The sequence below is a fragment of the Alligator mississippiensis genome, chromosome 3, assembly GCF_030867095.1.
Source record: "Alligator mississippiensis isolate rAllMis1 chromosome 3, rAllMis1, whole genome shotgun sequence".
In the NCBI taxonomy this organism is placed as follows: Eukaryota; Metazoa; Chordata; order Crocodylia; family Alligatoridae; genus Alligator; species Alligator mississippiensis.
Window position 1 is genome coordinate 47139952 of NC_081826.1, and position 14081 is coordinate 47154032.

The window sequence follows — 14081 nt, forward strand, 5'->3', positions numbered from 1 at the left end:
ACACAAATGCTAGGAGTATGGGGAATAAGCAGGAGGAGCTCACACTCTTACTTGCTAGCACCCAGTATGACCTGGTTGGCTTAAGAGAAACACAGTGGGACTCTACTCACGACTGGGTGGTAGGCATTGAGGGGCACAGGTTGCATAGGTGAGACAGAGTAGGGAAAAAAGGCAGGGGTGTAGCTCTCTATGTTAGGGAGCAGTACACATCTATCATCATCAAAGTGGGGGTAGAGGAGGGGAAAACCAAGGCATTATGGGTCAGGATACAGGACCTAAATTACCCGGACATCTGCTGGGAGGAACAGATGGCCAAAACAAACTCCTCACTTAAGTTCTTAAACTGCATGCAAGACCTCCACCTAACCCAGGAGGTGTCCAGTCCCACCAGGGGTAGTGTCTTGCTAGACCTGGTCTTAGCAACAGGGGATGATCTTGTGGGTAACCTGCAAGTGCACGTTAGCCTGGGAGATAGTGACCATTATTTGGTTGAATTTACAATCCAATGAAGGATGGGAAAAATAACCAGCAATGCTAAAGTGTTAGACTTCAGGAGGGCCAATTTTAGTAAACTTAGAAGGCTAGTTAGTGAGGTGGCTGAACTCAAGAACATTGAGCATATGGGGGTCCAGGAGGGATGGCAGTTTCTCAAGGGAGTGATCCTTGGGGCACAAAAGGAGACTATTCCATTACACTGAAAAGGGGGCAAGGGGACTAAAAGCCCCCTTGTTTGAACAGGGAACTCCACAAAAGACTGGGGGCAAATAAAGAGATGTATACACAGTGGAAGGAAGGGGGGGGGGGGGGGGCCAGGCAGCCACCAAGGAGGAATATACCTCTCTGGCATGCTATTGCAGGGAATCTGTTAGGCAGGCCAAGGAAGGACTGGAACTTAGGCTGGCTACAACAATCAAGGACAATAAAAAGTCCTTCTACAGATGCATAGCAAGCAAAAGGAAGGTGCAGAGTAACATAGGGCCCCAAAATCAAGACAGTTGGTGGCCAACACAGGGAAAAAGGTGGAGCTCTTCAATGAGTTCTTCGCTTCAGTATTTCTAAGTACTGGCCAAAACAATTCTCCCAATCTGAACATAGATAGATGTTCAGAAGGCACTAGACCAGCAACGGTTAGTGCTGACTTAGTTAAGGAGCACTTGGAGGGGTTGGATGGGTACAAGTCAGCAGGCCCGGGTGACCTCCATCCACGGGTGCTGAAGGACTTGGCCAGTGTTATAGCTGAGCCACTGGCACAGCTGTTTGAGCATTCTTGGTGCTCTGGCCAGGTCCGTGAGGACTGGAAAGGGCCAATGTGGTGCCCATTTTTAAGAAGAGGAGAAGGGATGAGCCAGATAACTTTAGGCCAGTCAGTCTTACCTCTATCCTTGGGAAAACACTGGAAAAAAATCATTAAAGAGCACATTTGTGAAGGCCCAGCAGGGGAAATGATGCTGAAAGGAAGCCAGCACAGGCTCATCACAGGTAGATCCTGCCTGACAAACCTTATAGCCTTTTACAACCAGGTAACACACTGCCTTGACACTGGAGCTGAGGCAGATGTCATCTACCTGGACTTTAAGAAGGCCTTCAACACTGTTTCAAATCCTATTCTCATAAGGAAGCTAGCAGGCTGTGGAATGGATGCTTACACAGTCAGGAGGGTGGCAAACTGGCTTAGGGACCGCACCCAGAGAGTGGGGGTGGATGGGTCTTTTTTGACCTGGAAGGAGGTGGGCAGTGGTGTCCCACAGGGGTCAGTCCTTGGACTAGTGTTATTTAATATTTTCATCAGTGATTTGGACGAGGGTGTGGAGAGCACACTGTCCAAGTTCGCAGATGACACCAAGTTATGGGGCAAAGTTAGCACACCGGAGGGCAGGGAGTGGATAAAGGCCAATTTGGACAGGTTGGGCCAATGGGCAGAACAAAACAGGATGCAATTCAACAAAGACTCCACCTAGGAAGGAGGAATCTCCAGCGCACCTATAGGTTGGGGGATGATGTCCTCAGCAGCTCAGTGGCTGAGAGGGATCTTGGAGTCATAGTTGACTCCAAGATGAACATGAGCTGACAGTGTAATGAAGCCATCAACAAAGCCAATTGCACCTTATTGTGTATTAGCAGATGCATGACCAACAAATTGAGGGTGGTGATGCTCCCCCTCTATGTGGCATTGGTTACACCACAGTTGGAGTACTGTGTCCAGGTCTGGGTGCCACACTTCAAGAAGGATGTGGAGAATCTGGAGAGGGTCCAGAGGAGGGCCACTCATATGATTAGTGGCCTCCGTACAAAACCCTGTGATGGGAGGTTGAGAGATCTGGAACTCTTCAGCCTTCACAAGAGACATCTGAGGGGAGAACTTGTAGTAGCCTATATGTTTATCAAGGGAGGACAACATAGAGTTGTTGTGCTTATAGGACAACAGAGAGCTGTTGAGAGCTGATGTACTTATAGGCTGCCACCAAGTCACCCCTGAGCCTTTGCTTCTCCAGGCTGAAGAGTCCCATGGTTCTCAGCCGCTTTTTGTAGGCCCTGTTTTCTTGACCTCTGATCATGTTCATGGCTCTCCTCTGGACTCTCTCAAGCTTCTCCATGTCCCTTTTGAATTGTGGAGCCCATAATTGGTTGCAGTACTCCAGCTGCGGCCTCACCTAGGCCAAGTATAACAGAAGGATGACATCCTGGTGTAGCAGAAAGCCCCCTTTTCCTTTTGCCTGCATTTGCTTTCCCCTCTTTGAATATGTTTCTCTTCTTCTACCTTTTCTTCCTTCCTCTTTCTTTCAGTATAAGATAAGGAATTGTGTTTTAAAGTTTGTATGTGTGTATTTTGTATCTCCCCTTGTATTTTGGTATTTTTATCTATTTGTGTGCCACGGCATTACTCTTGTAGCTTACATTTTATACTCCTCACCTTTTAACTAAATGTGTTTAGTTTCAGAAGTAAGTTAAACATTGTAACAATGTTAACAGGGGCAGGAATCAAACTACAGCTTCCCTGCATCAGGCGGGCCCCTGAAAGAGGCAGTGAATCAATGATTGAAAGTGTAACACAGGAGCAGGCTTCAGTAACAAGGGTCAATTAACACCTATGAAAACCGCAGATCAACCAAGGGAAGAAATCAATAGGAGACAATGTAGCAACCGGGAATTCTCTAAACTTCTCTGTTCAATGGCTAGAAGCCCCAGTCTGAGTTAATCAATGCCGGGGACCAATTTTTGGGGCTGAATATCTCCAGGTTGACTGCTCCCAGAGCCCTATTCATGACAGCAGCAAATTAATCAAAAGTTATCAATGGACTCCCAAACCTGCATGTACATGTGGATGACCCCTGGGGCTGACAGATGCCATCTGGTAGCCACCGAGGGGGAAGTCCCACAAGGATCAAAGACCCCTGGATTGGGCAAACCTGAAAACTGGGGAGTCATCAAAGTCTGCCAGGGACAGATAAAAGGCAGTGAAAAGTGACCCTCAGGAATGCCCTCTTGATCTCCAACTTGACCAGCACCTGACCTGTCCAGCCAGAAGGACCAACCAGCAACCCACTTCTGGAGGATAACACCATGCTGGAAGAAGCCTTGACTGGCCATTGATGGCAGACTCTAGCGCCTGTGGGATAGGTATACCCGACTCTTGTAGCTCCTTACTGTGTGTGTGTGGGGGGGGGGGGGGGGGGCGGGGACCAGCCCCAAGGTTTATGATTTCACTTCATTACAGTGTTTCAATCCGCCTAATAAACCAGAATTTTAAGGATCCTGAGTTGGACATTTGTAGCCAACACTAGGACTTTCTTGAGAAGCATCAGTGGATGCAAGCCAGAGTTTTGTTTGCTTTACTGGCTGCAGTATCACACTGGAGGCTCATATTCATCTTGTGGTCAATCATGACCCCCAGTCTCTTTCAGCCATGGTGCCACTGAGTGTTGCACCGCTGAGCCTATAAGCATGTTGCGGGTTTTTTTTCCTGAGGTGGAGCACCTTGCATTTCTCTGTATTGAATGCCATCAGGTTTTCATCCACCCACCTTGCAAGCCTATTGAAGTCATCCTGGATAACCAGCCTATCCTCAAATGTGGACATTGTTCCCCAAAGTTTGGTGTTCTGTCACTTCAGACACCAGAATCCAGATCGTTTATAAAGATGTTAAAAAGTACAGGTCCAAGAAGGGAGCCTTGGGGGACACCACTGGTCACTGAGTGCTACGATGCTTCAGTTTCATCAACTGGGTCTGACCTTGGAGTCAGTTCCCCAGCCATCTGACTGTAGTGTAGCCAACACCACAGTTAGCCAATTTTTCCACAAGGACATCGTGGAAGACTAGATCAAAGGTTTTTTTTAAAGTCCAGATATATGATATCAACCTCTTCCCCTTTGTTCAGGTGATAGGTCACCTGGTCATAGAAGGAAATGAGATTGGGCAGGCAAGATCTACACGCAACAAACCTGTGCTGGCTGTTCCTTAGAATGTTGCTTTCAGCTAGTCTATCAAGAATGGTTTCTTTGATTTTTTTTTTTATTTGAGTGACTGCAAACTTTTTGTATTTGCCTTCTCTGAGTTTTTGTGCTTTACTACCATAAATATTAATGACAAGAGAATTTTAAAATAAATATTCCAATATTTTTGGTAAACACATTTTATACTTAGTTGTAATAAAAAGGTATGCTCTATTGGATATGAATCATATCACAGAATACAGTTTATTTTGCTAACCAGCACAGCATGATTTTTTTTAAAGGTTTGAAAATTTACAACAACCTTTTCAGATATGATTCAACTGGGGACTATGTTAACAAAACTGGAGAATGATTTTACAACATGCCTTTAAACTTGTAGTGAAAAGAAAAAGGTGTGAAACTCAACTAGTTATTTGTTATGCTATGAACTGTTCCATTCTATTGCAACCCTTTACATCTTCCCAAGAAATCTAGAAAGCTTTGTTTAAATCACTTGAGTGTGTGCATGGATGTTTTAGCCACATCAACTGCTTGTTATTACAACATTTTTGTTCTTATGGCTGGATCACTTGATGCATATGAAACCCAAGCAGGTTTTCTATATCATAATTTGGTGTTGGTATGAACTTGTTTGGTTTTTGTTTTTTTTAACTGAAAATGGGACCATGTGGCTCCTCTTTGCTATTTAGCTACCTATGATTAGAGTTAGATTAGAGTTAGAGGGATAGAGCAAGTGAGAGACTAGAGGGAGCTTTGTATATTCTTCTACTACCTCTAGTTTGCATACTGGTAGTGGTGGGACTGGAGTTCTTGGATGACATCCTTCAGTATGTTTTAGATTCATGGAAACTTCAGATGAGATACAATAGCCAAACTGATTTAGTGAAATGTAAATAGTGGAATACTCCCTTGGATGTTCTCATGTTCTCAATGACAGACAAGTTTATAATCTTACCAAGAAACTACCTAGGTTTATTTATAAAATCTGAGTAGAGATCAAGGGATATGATTAATTTCTATGTTAAATGGGAAAAAGAAACTTTTGTAAAATGATTATGCACCACCTAAATGTATACACACCATCAATCAGCTCTGGAACAAGATCCTGACTCTACCCTATACCGTTTCAGAATAGCCATGTTGACCTGCAAAACACACAGCAAGGAGCATGTGTTTATACACAGACTCCTGATGAAAGTCAGAAAGTTGGTTTCATTTTAACTGTTGTCATGTGATGGGAATGCATATAATCTAATATAGGTGCTGCTTTTTACTTTTATAAAAATATAAATAAATAGAAAAAATAATATATACATGGAACTAATATCACTTATAGATTTTTTTTGTTTGTGGTAGAAAAATAAGTTCAGACTAGAGAATTCTAAAACAGTTTATGATGGATTATCCAAGATAGTATTTTTCTGCAACATTATGTAAGTGCCAAAGAACATAAAACTCTTGTCATAGTCACTGTAAAATTCGTGTTGTGCCTTATATCATCTGATTAGTGACAAAGCGAAAGGGCTTCCTGTTCTGTTTCTTTCACAGAGAAAATGCCAGAAGTTTGACTTCTCTGTGGCTTAGCTCCTGGTTGGATGTGCTGCAGCAGTATAAAGGCATGCACACAGATCTGCTGTCATCTATAGCTATAGAGCTCTGTGGAAACGGGTTTGCTAGGTGGCTGCCTAGTTAGCCTGTAGATCTGAAGTTGCCCTTCTTGTTAGCTCTTTAATTAGCAGAAATAAGACTATTTTGGTATTGAACTGACTGAACAGGTAAATGATTCAAGATCTAAAGTTATTCAGGACATATCTTAAGCTTCTACATGGTTTGAAATGCCGGTGTTTACATTAGGAATTTTATGTTGGAAGATGTGTGCCAAAATTCGTGTATCCAGCTATTGCAACATGCCACGCACTACAGAGAGCACTGAATAAACAGACTAGACTTGCTAGGATCCTTCCCAGGAGTGACTAAGTGAGAAGAGAAGGAGGGTAGGAAAAGGGAGGAGATAACATATTTAACAGCGTGAGTCACATAATGTTCTCAGTTTCGCATCTTTATATTGTTTTGCATATAATGATGTTAAAGTGGGACAATGCACAAAGCAGTCCCACTGATATTGTATGATATAACATAGTTAATAACATATTTTTATCTTTGACAGGTTAAAAAATCCTCCCCGTGTTTTTATCTCATTGATATCTATTGTCCAGACTGTTTCCTCATGGATCTCCCCTCCTTTTGCCCAGGAAGACATTCAAGCATCTGCATCATGCCAGTCTACTACTTTCCCCACTAGCACAAACACCTGATTTCCATTAAACTGATGAAAGGCAAGGACTGTCCATGGGGGAAGGAATGGATGATTAGGCAAGAAAGGGAATGAAAATTAATCCCCTCCATCCAAATGAATTTCCTAGAATGGATAATAAATATATACACTGTGTTATGTCTTTGGTACAGACCTTCTTGAGGTATGCTGCCAGGGAATCTGATAATACATTGTTTCCATACACACTGCCCTGGTTTCCAGAGGATACCCAACAGTATACTAGGTGTGAGATCAAGGCCATCATCTTTTCAGCCTGAGTTCATTTCTATTTCCATCCATGGAAAGAATTAGAGAGATATCCCCCAAATGCCTCAAATGCTCCCTGAACCTCCAGCTTTCAATCTGGGGGCAGATAATGTTGAACCTATGCTATAATTTTAATTTGTAATCAGATGATTACTATTAATAGCAATTACTATTATTGCTATTAATGGCCCAGTCCCATTTAGGCCTTCAAAAGTTATTAGATACATTTAAATAACATTGTGTCTCAAATACCATGGAAATCAATGTGGCTAAATCCAAGGTATTGGTCTTTGGGAACAAAAGGGAGAAACACATATGGTTTTTACAGAAAAAGAAATTAGAGGTGGTGTCCTTATTTAAATACCTTGGAATTTATTTCAATAAAAATCTGAGCTGGAATAAACACATTAAAAATGTAAGCAGTAAAGCAAAATAAGCCTTGGGTGCATTTATCATTTTACAGTAAGTTCGGTAGGCAGCTTTTATCTCTGGTAAACTCTACGATTGGGACACTCGTGCATTCTGAAATGGGGCTGCTTAATGTAAGCACATTAGCTCAAGGTTGTACCCCTATCCAATACTCTATGAAGTACATTTTGGAACCTCTTCTCTTCCAAATAGACCCTTAAATAACATTTATACTCTCCTCCAGACAAGTGGCTTGGGAAATGTGCTAACAGCTACTGACCAAATATTCCTCACATATTTAAAACAGGATAATTGGCAATCTCTAGAATGCCATCACTCTTAAAGCTCTATATCAGAGGAAACTTTTATCTTAATCTTATTTTAGCGACTATTAAATAATAATTATCACCATTAATTAATATTTATTAACAGTTATTAATATTAAATCATTCTTTTTAGAGGTATATCATAATTTTATTGAGCTGTCTGTTAATTTATGAGGTCATTGGACCACAATTAATAAGCACTTGTGACAGAGCATTATTTAGAGCATCAGAAAAAATCTACTAGAGCCATAATGACATATTACAGCCCTTAAAATATTTCAGTTATGTTACTTATCTGAGTTCTCTACTATGGCTTAGATAGATGTCAAATGACTGAAAATGACTGTCAGACTGTCAGTCATTGTAGAGCAGTAAGGGATAAAAATTGCCATTTCATTGCAAGACTAAGGGAAAACTTCCATAAACACAGCAACACATTAGAGCAGAAAGAAAAAGCTAAGTAGGGAATGTGTGGAATTTCCTTCACTGGGGGTTTTCAAGAGGCTGTATAGCAGTAATTCCCAAAGGGTGTGCTGTGGCACACAGGTGTGCCTCAAAAGTGGTCAAAGTGTGCCATAAAAAATAATACTCTATAAGCAGGAACTTACTTAAATCATGGCAAGACAAAGGGTTTTCTGCTGCATGCTCAGAATGCACAGAGTTGATTTCACAGGCATTTTGCAGTGGCCTTGCCCCTCAGCACTGATTGGTGGAAAGGCCCAAGGGGGAGAAGAGATGAGGGGATGGTCACCATCTTGATTGCTGGCTGCCGTTCATGCTTCCCCACACCTTGGCACTGATGGGTGGAGAGGCCCCAGTGAGGGGAGGAGGGATGTGGGGGCAGCCATCATCTTGTCTGCTGCCCTTTGTGCCACCCTGCCAGCTGGGACTTTCCTCTACCGGCAGTGAGGACCACTGGCTCCCACTGGTTTTCATTAAGTTTTTTTTGGTTGACTTAGCATATTTTGCAGATATTGCAGACAATCCTGAATTTTGTAGTTTCCACAAAATCTGTGCAACCACAAATGAAGTAGGTCCCTATCTATCAGTATTAGATCTGGCTCACAGAACCATGTCCTAAGGCCCATGGGGCTCCACATGGATCTAGAAATTTGGTGATTGGAGAACAATGCCACCACTTCCCTGCTGCCTAATTTCCAAGCTCCACATGACCAAATTGGGCCCTGGTTGGGCTGCCTTACGTAGCCAAATTGGACTCTGGCCAGGTAAGCCTGATTGGGCACATGGACTGGATTCATGTCTTGCACTAATAAGGCCATGTGGCATGCAGCTGTTGCTTACAAGTTCAACAGCCCTGAACTAAATGAACCTAGAGGTCCCTTCCAGGCATATGATCCTATTATTCCATAGGATGCAAATGTTAAGCATTTACATTTACTTTCTGCACTTTATATGTGTAGTTAATTATTTAGAATTAAGGCATATACCTGTCTACATTATACTGGATGCATCTACGCGAGACACTACTGTGTGGTGGTTACTGCGCTTGTTTATACAAGTACTTGTTTATACAAGTACTAAATACGCGTACAGTAACCACTGCACAGTAGTAGTAGATGCACTAAGTACTAAATACAAATATTAAATATATGGACAGTAACCTGAGTTACTATGCTGTAACACTGACAAATGCCCTTTTTGTGACACTACTGCACAGTACCATTGCAACACAGTTTTTGCCACGTGATGCTACTGAGCAGTAGTATTGGGCTACTGTGCAGTCAACATCTCGTGTAGACGCATCACTATTATCTTTGGGAGCTGAAGACAAACAGAAACTATTTCTTCTTCATTCTTATAATTTATTTTGTCACCAGAGTCTAGAGTTTAATTAACAAAACTCTTAGGCCTATATGTTATACAATTAAATACAATCACTTCTCGGCCTTTTGGCTAAGATCAGTGATTAACATGAACTACGATGACAGGGTAAGGCTTCAGTAGGAGTGCACAGCCAGACATAACACTTAAACTGTTGTTATAATCTCACTGATTTGGAACTGGTTCATAATTGTCCCAGTTCAGGGGTGTCCGTATGCACACTGCCAAGGGTTCTAAGGAGAATGGTCACCTTTGAGGCCCTGCAGTGCTGTCAAATTGCCACCAGTGGGTGGTACCTAATACCCAGCCCAGCATGCCTCTCAGTGGTAAGTGCCTAGTTTCCCCACTCTTCCCCAGGAAGAGAAGGAACACCCTGATGGGCTGGATGTGAAGGAAAAGGAAGAAGATGATGTCAGTTGCCCATAATTGCAATTTTCTGATCTCCCTTCTCACTAACATTGAGTTCAATAAAAAGCAATTGAGTTCAATACAGATCATTCCTACATTTTACCAAAACTGGTATGATGGTACCCTCTTTGACTGAGTGTGCCCAGGAATGTGTGTGTTTGAGGGGGCTGCCTAGACCCTTGATTCTGGATTCCCAGGGTGATGGGTGTTCTGGGGCTGCCCAAACATTTGTTCCTTTAACAAGCACTTTTCCCCAAGCCACTCACCAATTTACTTCAATTGCTGGCAACATACCAGGGTTTGATGCATCACAAGCTGATTTGGGGGCGAAAGATAAACATAGGATTTTTTTCTTCAGCTGTGGTTACACCACAAACTTGCCATGCCTGGCAGCAATGATCACAAACATTCTGCATTTCTCCACTCAGGCCCTCTTCTGAATTATAAGCAGTTGCTATGTTCACATACCATGAGGGGAAGCTGCTTGATGTCAGTTCCAGTTACCTAATTTATCCATTCATTGTGCCATCTGGACACTGCTACACTGCTTGCAGTCTGGGAGGCAGCTCGCAAAGAGTGGCATAGCATGTTTCAGGGATCTACTGTTTAGCATGGTATATTTGCCATATTGATATGCCCTTCCTATATGTAATTAATTTTTCATCTGTACATAATGTTAGCTTGTCTTTAGTTTCCAGTTACTGGCTACCTTTTAGTTGAAGTTCATAATGATGTCTGTTATAGCCTTTTGGTATTTATTTTGTATGTGTCAAATGCCACCGTGTGGTCATTATGTAAAATGATGCGTATTTTGCTGATCAATTTGGTAAACCAGAAATACTCAATTTAAAATATCTTCAGGGGCATCTGAAACATTAACCATGTAAGCTTGGTCAGATCCCAGGCTTAACATTTGCTTTAAACTTTACACATATCAAATTAGACCTGCATGTAGACCTGCAATCTGTTTTCCTTTTTTCCACTATAGCAGTAAAAAGGCAAGACACAATAAAATCCAGGATATAAATCCTTCTTCCATCCCTAAATACAAACATCAACAAAAATGCCCTGAAGAGTGTACCAAGACCATTTTTGGGCTGGATCAGTACTAAGTCTGTTGATCACTTCTAAGGCTTATTCAAACCAAAGGCTTAAGTTCAATGGCACTGAAATCTTGTGAGTTTTTCTGAGAGTTTAGGGCATTTTTAGACAAGCTCTGGGGGTGGGGTGACATTAATTAGAGTGCCCACAGTGTCTCATGTATCTATGTCCCCATGCTTCAAAATGGTAGGAGGGGTGCTTTAACTAAAGCTCATCAAATGAGCTTTAGTTAAAGCACCTCTGCTACCATTTTGAAGTGCAGGTATGCTGATACATAAGATGCAGAGCCTGCTAGAGCGTGCTAATTAGCAAGCTCCAGCAGACTCACTTAATCATAATTACAGTGTAACAGAGCAGCCTCCCCACACATCTACAAGCACCCTTTGTGTCATATGAGAGATCTTGCAAGATGGCATGATTTCACAAGATTTCTACCATTTCCTACACATCCCTGTAGGGCACATCCACACATGCAAGCATGTGCACTTGCAGCAGCTCAAATAGAAGTGGTGCAAATTTGAGCTGAGGCTTTTTGCCTCAGCACACATGCCCAGACATGCACTTTGGTGTGGGGCAAATTGTGCCACTTGGGACAAAATAACCTTGCCTGTCTCCTCCTGGATCTGCAGCCAGGGGGAGCTAGAGCCCAGGGCCACCAAGGTGGGGCCTCTGCTATATGCTGTTGCCCCTCCTCGGGGAGGGCTCCAATGCACTGCAGCGCACTTCAGCACCACACCCCAGCTGCTGCACCCCGTTCTGGCCTGCTGCCCAGCCCGCCACCAAGCCGCGGTTGGGGGACAGCCTGGGGAGAGAACCTGCACTGCCTGTAGGCCTCTCCTTTACCACCATCACTTCCGGAGCCTAAAGATGCCTTGCCTGCGTCAGCTGCCTTGGCAGGCCACCCCGACCTTCACCTCCACTTTCACTAGAGTGGCTGAACTGAATGGCTCCCACCATCCCTGCTGCTGTTGCTGCTGCTGTTGTTTCTGCTGCTGCCCCCTCTCATGAAAGGAGGAGATTCCCTGCTGCACCACCTGACACCACACCTGCACTGGATTACTTCTTAATTGACTGACTTCTCCTGCCTTCCCCCACTGCATCTGATCCTACTTTGTCTTCCTGCCTACTGCTCTGTTGCTGAGCACCTGGCTGGATGCCTGAGGGGCTTCTGGACAGATCTTCAACAAACAAAGCCCCTCCACTGCTCCAGCCATCTTTTACATCTGCCTCAGCAGCCTTCCCTGTGTGTTCTTGCCCTTGTGTGCTAAGTCCTGTAGTCCAGTCCCCTTGCCCTGGTGTTTGTTGTGTGGCTGAGTAAATCAGCTTGAGTTTCCTCAGCCCATGTGTGTGTGTTCCCCCTCCCCCAAAATCTCAAAGCATAGGCCTCCTGTGTTTTTTTCCCGTGGGGCTGTAGCTCAGTGGGGGGGGGAACCGCAGCTGTGGAGAGACCTGAAGCCGGGGGACCTGGACCCTCCACCACTGGCCCTTCCAGCTTGGGCAGTGGGTCCCCTTTCTGGCACTCACTTGTAGGCACGGGGTGAAGTGCCAACTGCCCAGGCAGGAGTACCTGCACTTTGAGAGCTGGGTGCAGGCCCTGGCTTGGGTAGTGGGGGCCCCCAGGATCATGGTGGTCTCCTACTTTCAGGGCAAGGGGGTCTTTTTCCTTGCCTTGGAGGCCACTGTACAAAGCAGTTTGTGGTGAAGGGCAAATGTCCCCATCGAGTCTGTAGAAGAGCTGGGGACCAGGCTCTTCTGGTCCCTCTGTCCCTCCCTATATCCCCAATTGGGCCCTGGCTCCCCCAGATCCAAACTTGAGGGAGAGTTATCTCCCTGGTGGTGGCCCTCTTACGGGGGTGCCGAGACCCCGGCCTCTGCCATGTGCACTCTTTCTGTCACCAGGTCATGATCCAGCTGGAGGTGGGAGCACAGCTGGAGGCTGATGGGTGCCTGGCAGTTCCTTATCAGGGGGCCCTGGTGAGGATTTTCTATACACTGGGGGACCTGCGGTGCTTCTGGTGCCATGCCCTGGGGCACTTGCATCATGAGTGCCCCATGGGCCAAGTGGGAAGGGCATTCATGGGTCCCACTTGCAAGAGGGGTGCCCCTACCATTGGTGCCCCTCCCCCCTCAGGCCCCCCTTGCACCCTAGCCACAACTACGGCTAGCCACCCTAGCCCCCATGAACTCAAGGGACCCCACCCCCCAACCAAGTTAGGCAGAGTCCCAGGGAGGGCAGCAGGAACCAGGGGGAAAGAGGGAGCCCCCCCTGCCCCCGTCATAGCTGCCCCATCCCCGAACTCTCACCTTCTCCTACTGGAGGCTGTGCATCTGAGGACCACCCCATGGCTGAGTGGGTGCAGGTCCCCTTTGGGCATAGAGGCAAGAGGAAGGCCTGGGCACAGCTGGAGCCCTCTGATGTGGAAGACTCCTCTCCCCCTCCCAAGACCACCACATGGTGGGGAAGGAGAGGTCCAGCCTCTGGAAGCCTCCCCAGCTGTGTCTGACACCCCACCCCTGGGAAAGATCAAATGGGTGATCCCCGTGGAGGAGGTTTCAGGGCTGCTAGATGGTTCTGAACAAGAGCCCATGGAGGAAGCCCCTCATTCTGCTGACCGGGGCCTACCCCCTGAAACCATGGGTGCTGAGGCTGAAGCCTACCCAAAGGAAGGCCCAGCAGTGGAGCCTCCTCCCTCTGACAATCTGGGTGGTACAGAGGCCCTGGGGCTCACTCTGATAAGTCCTGAGGGAGGAGGCCCCCTTTCCCAGGACCCCAAGACAGATGCCAAAGCCTCCCCAGTGTCTGACAGGTCTCTTCTTTCTCCCTCCCAGAAAAAACCTCACCTACAGCCTGCCCCATAGTTCCACAAAAGAGTGGGTCATGGGTACCCTAATCAACAGGCTGATCTTCTTAGGGACCCTGCACATGCCCCACCCCACCCTTACCCCCTCCCATGTCCCAAGGA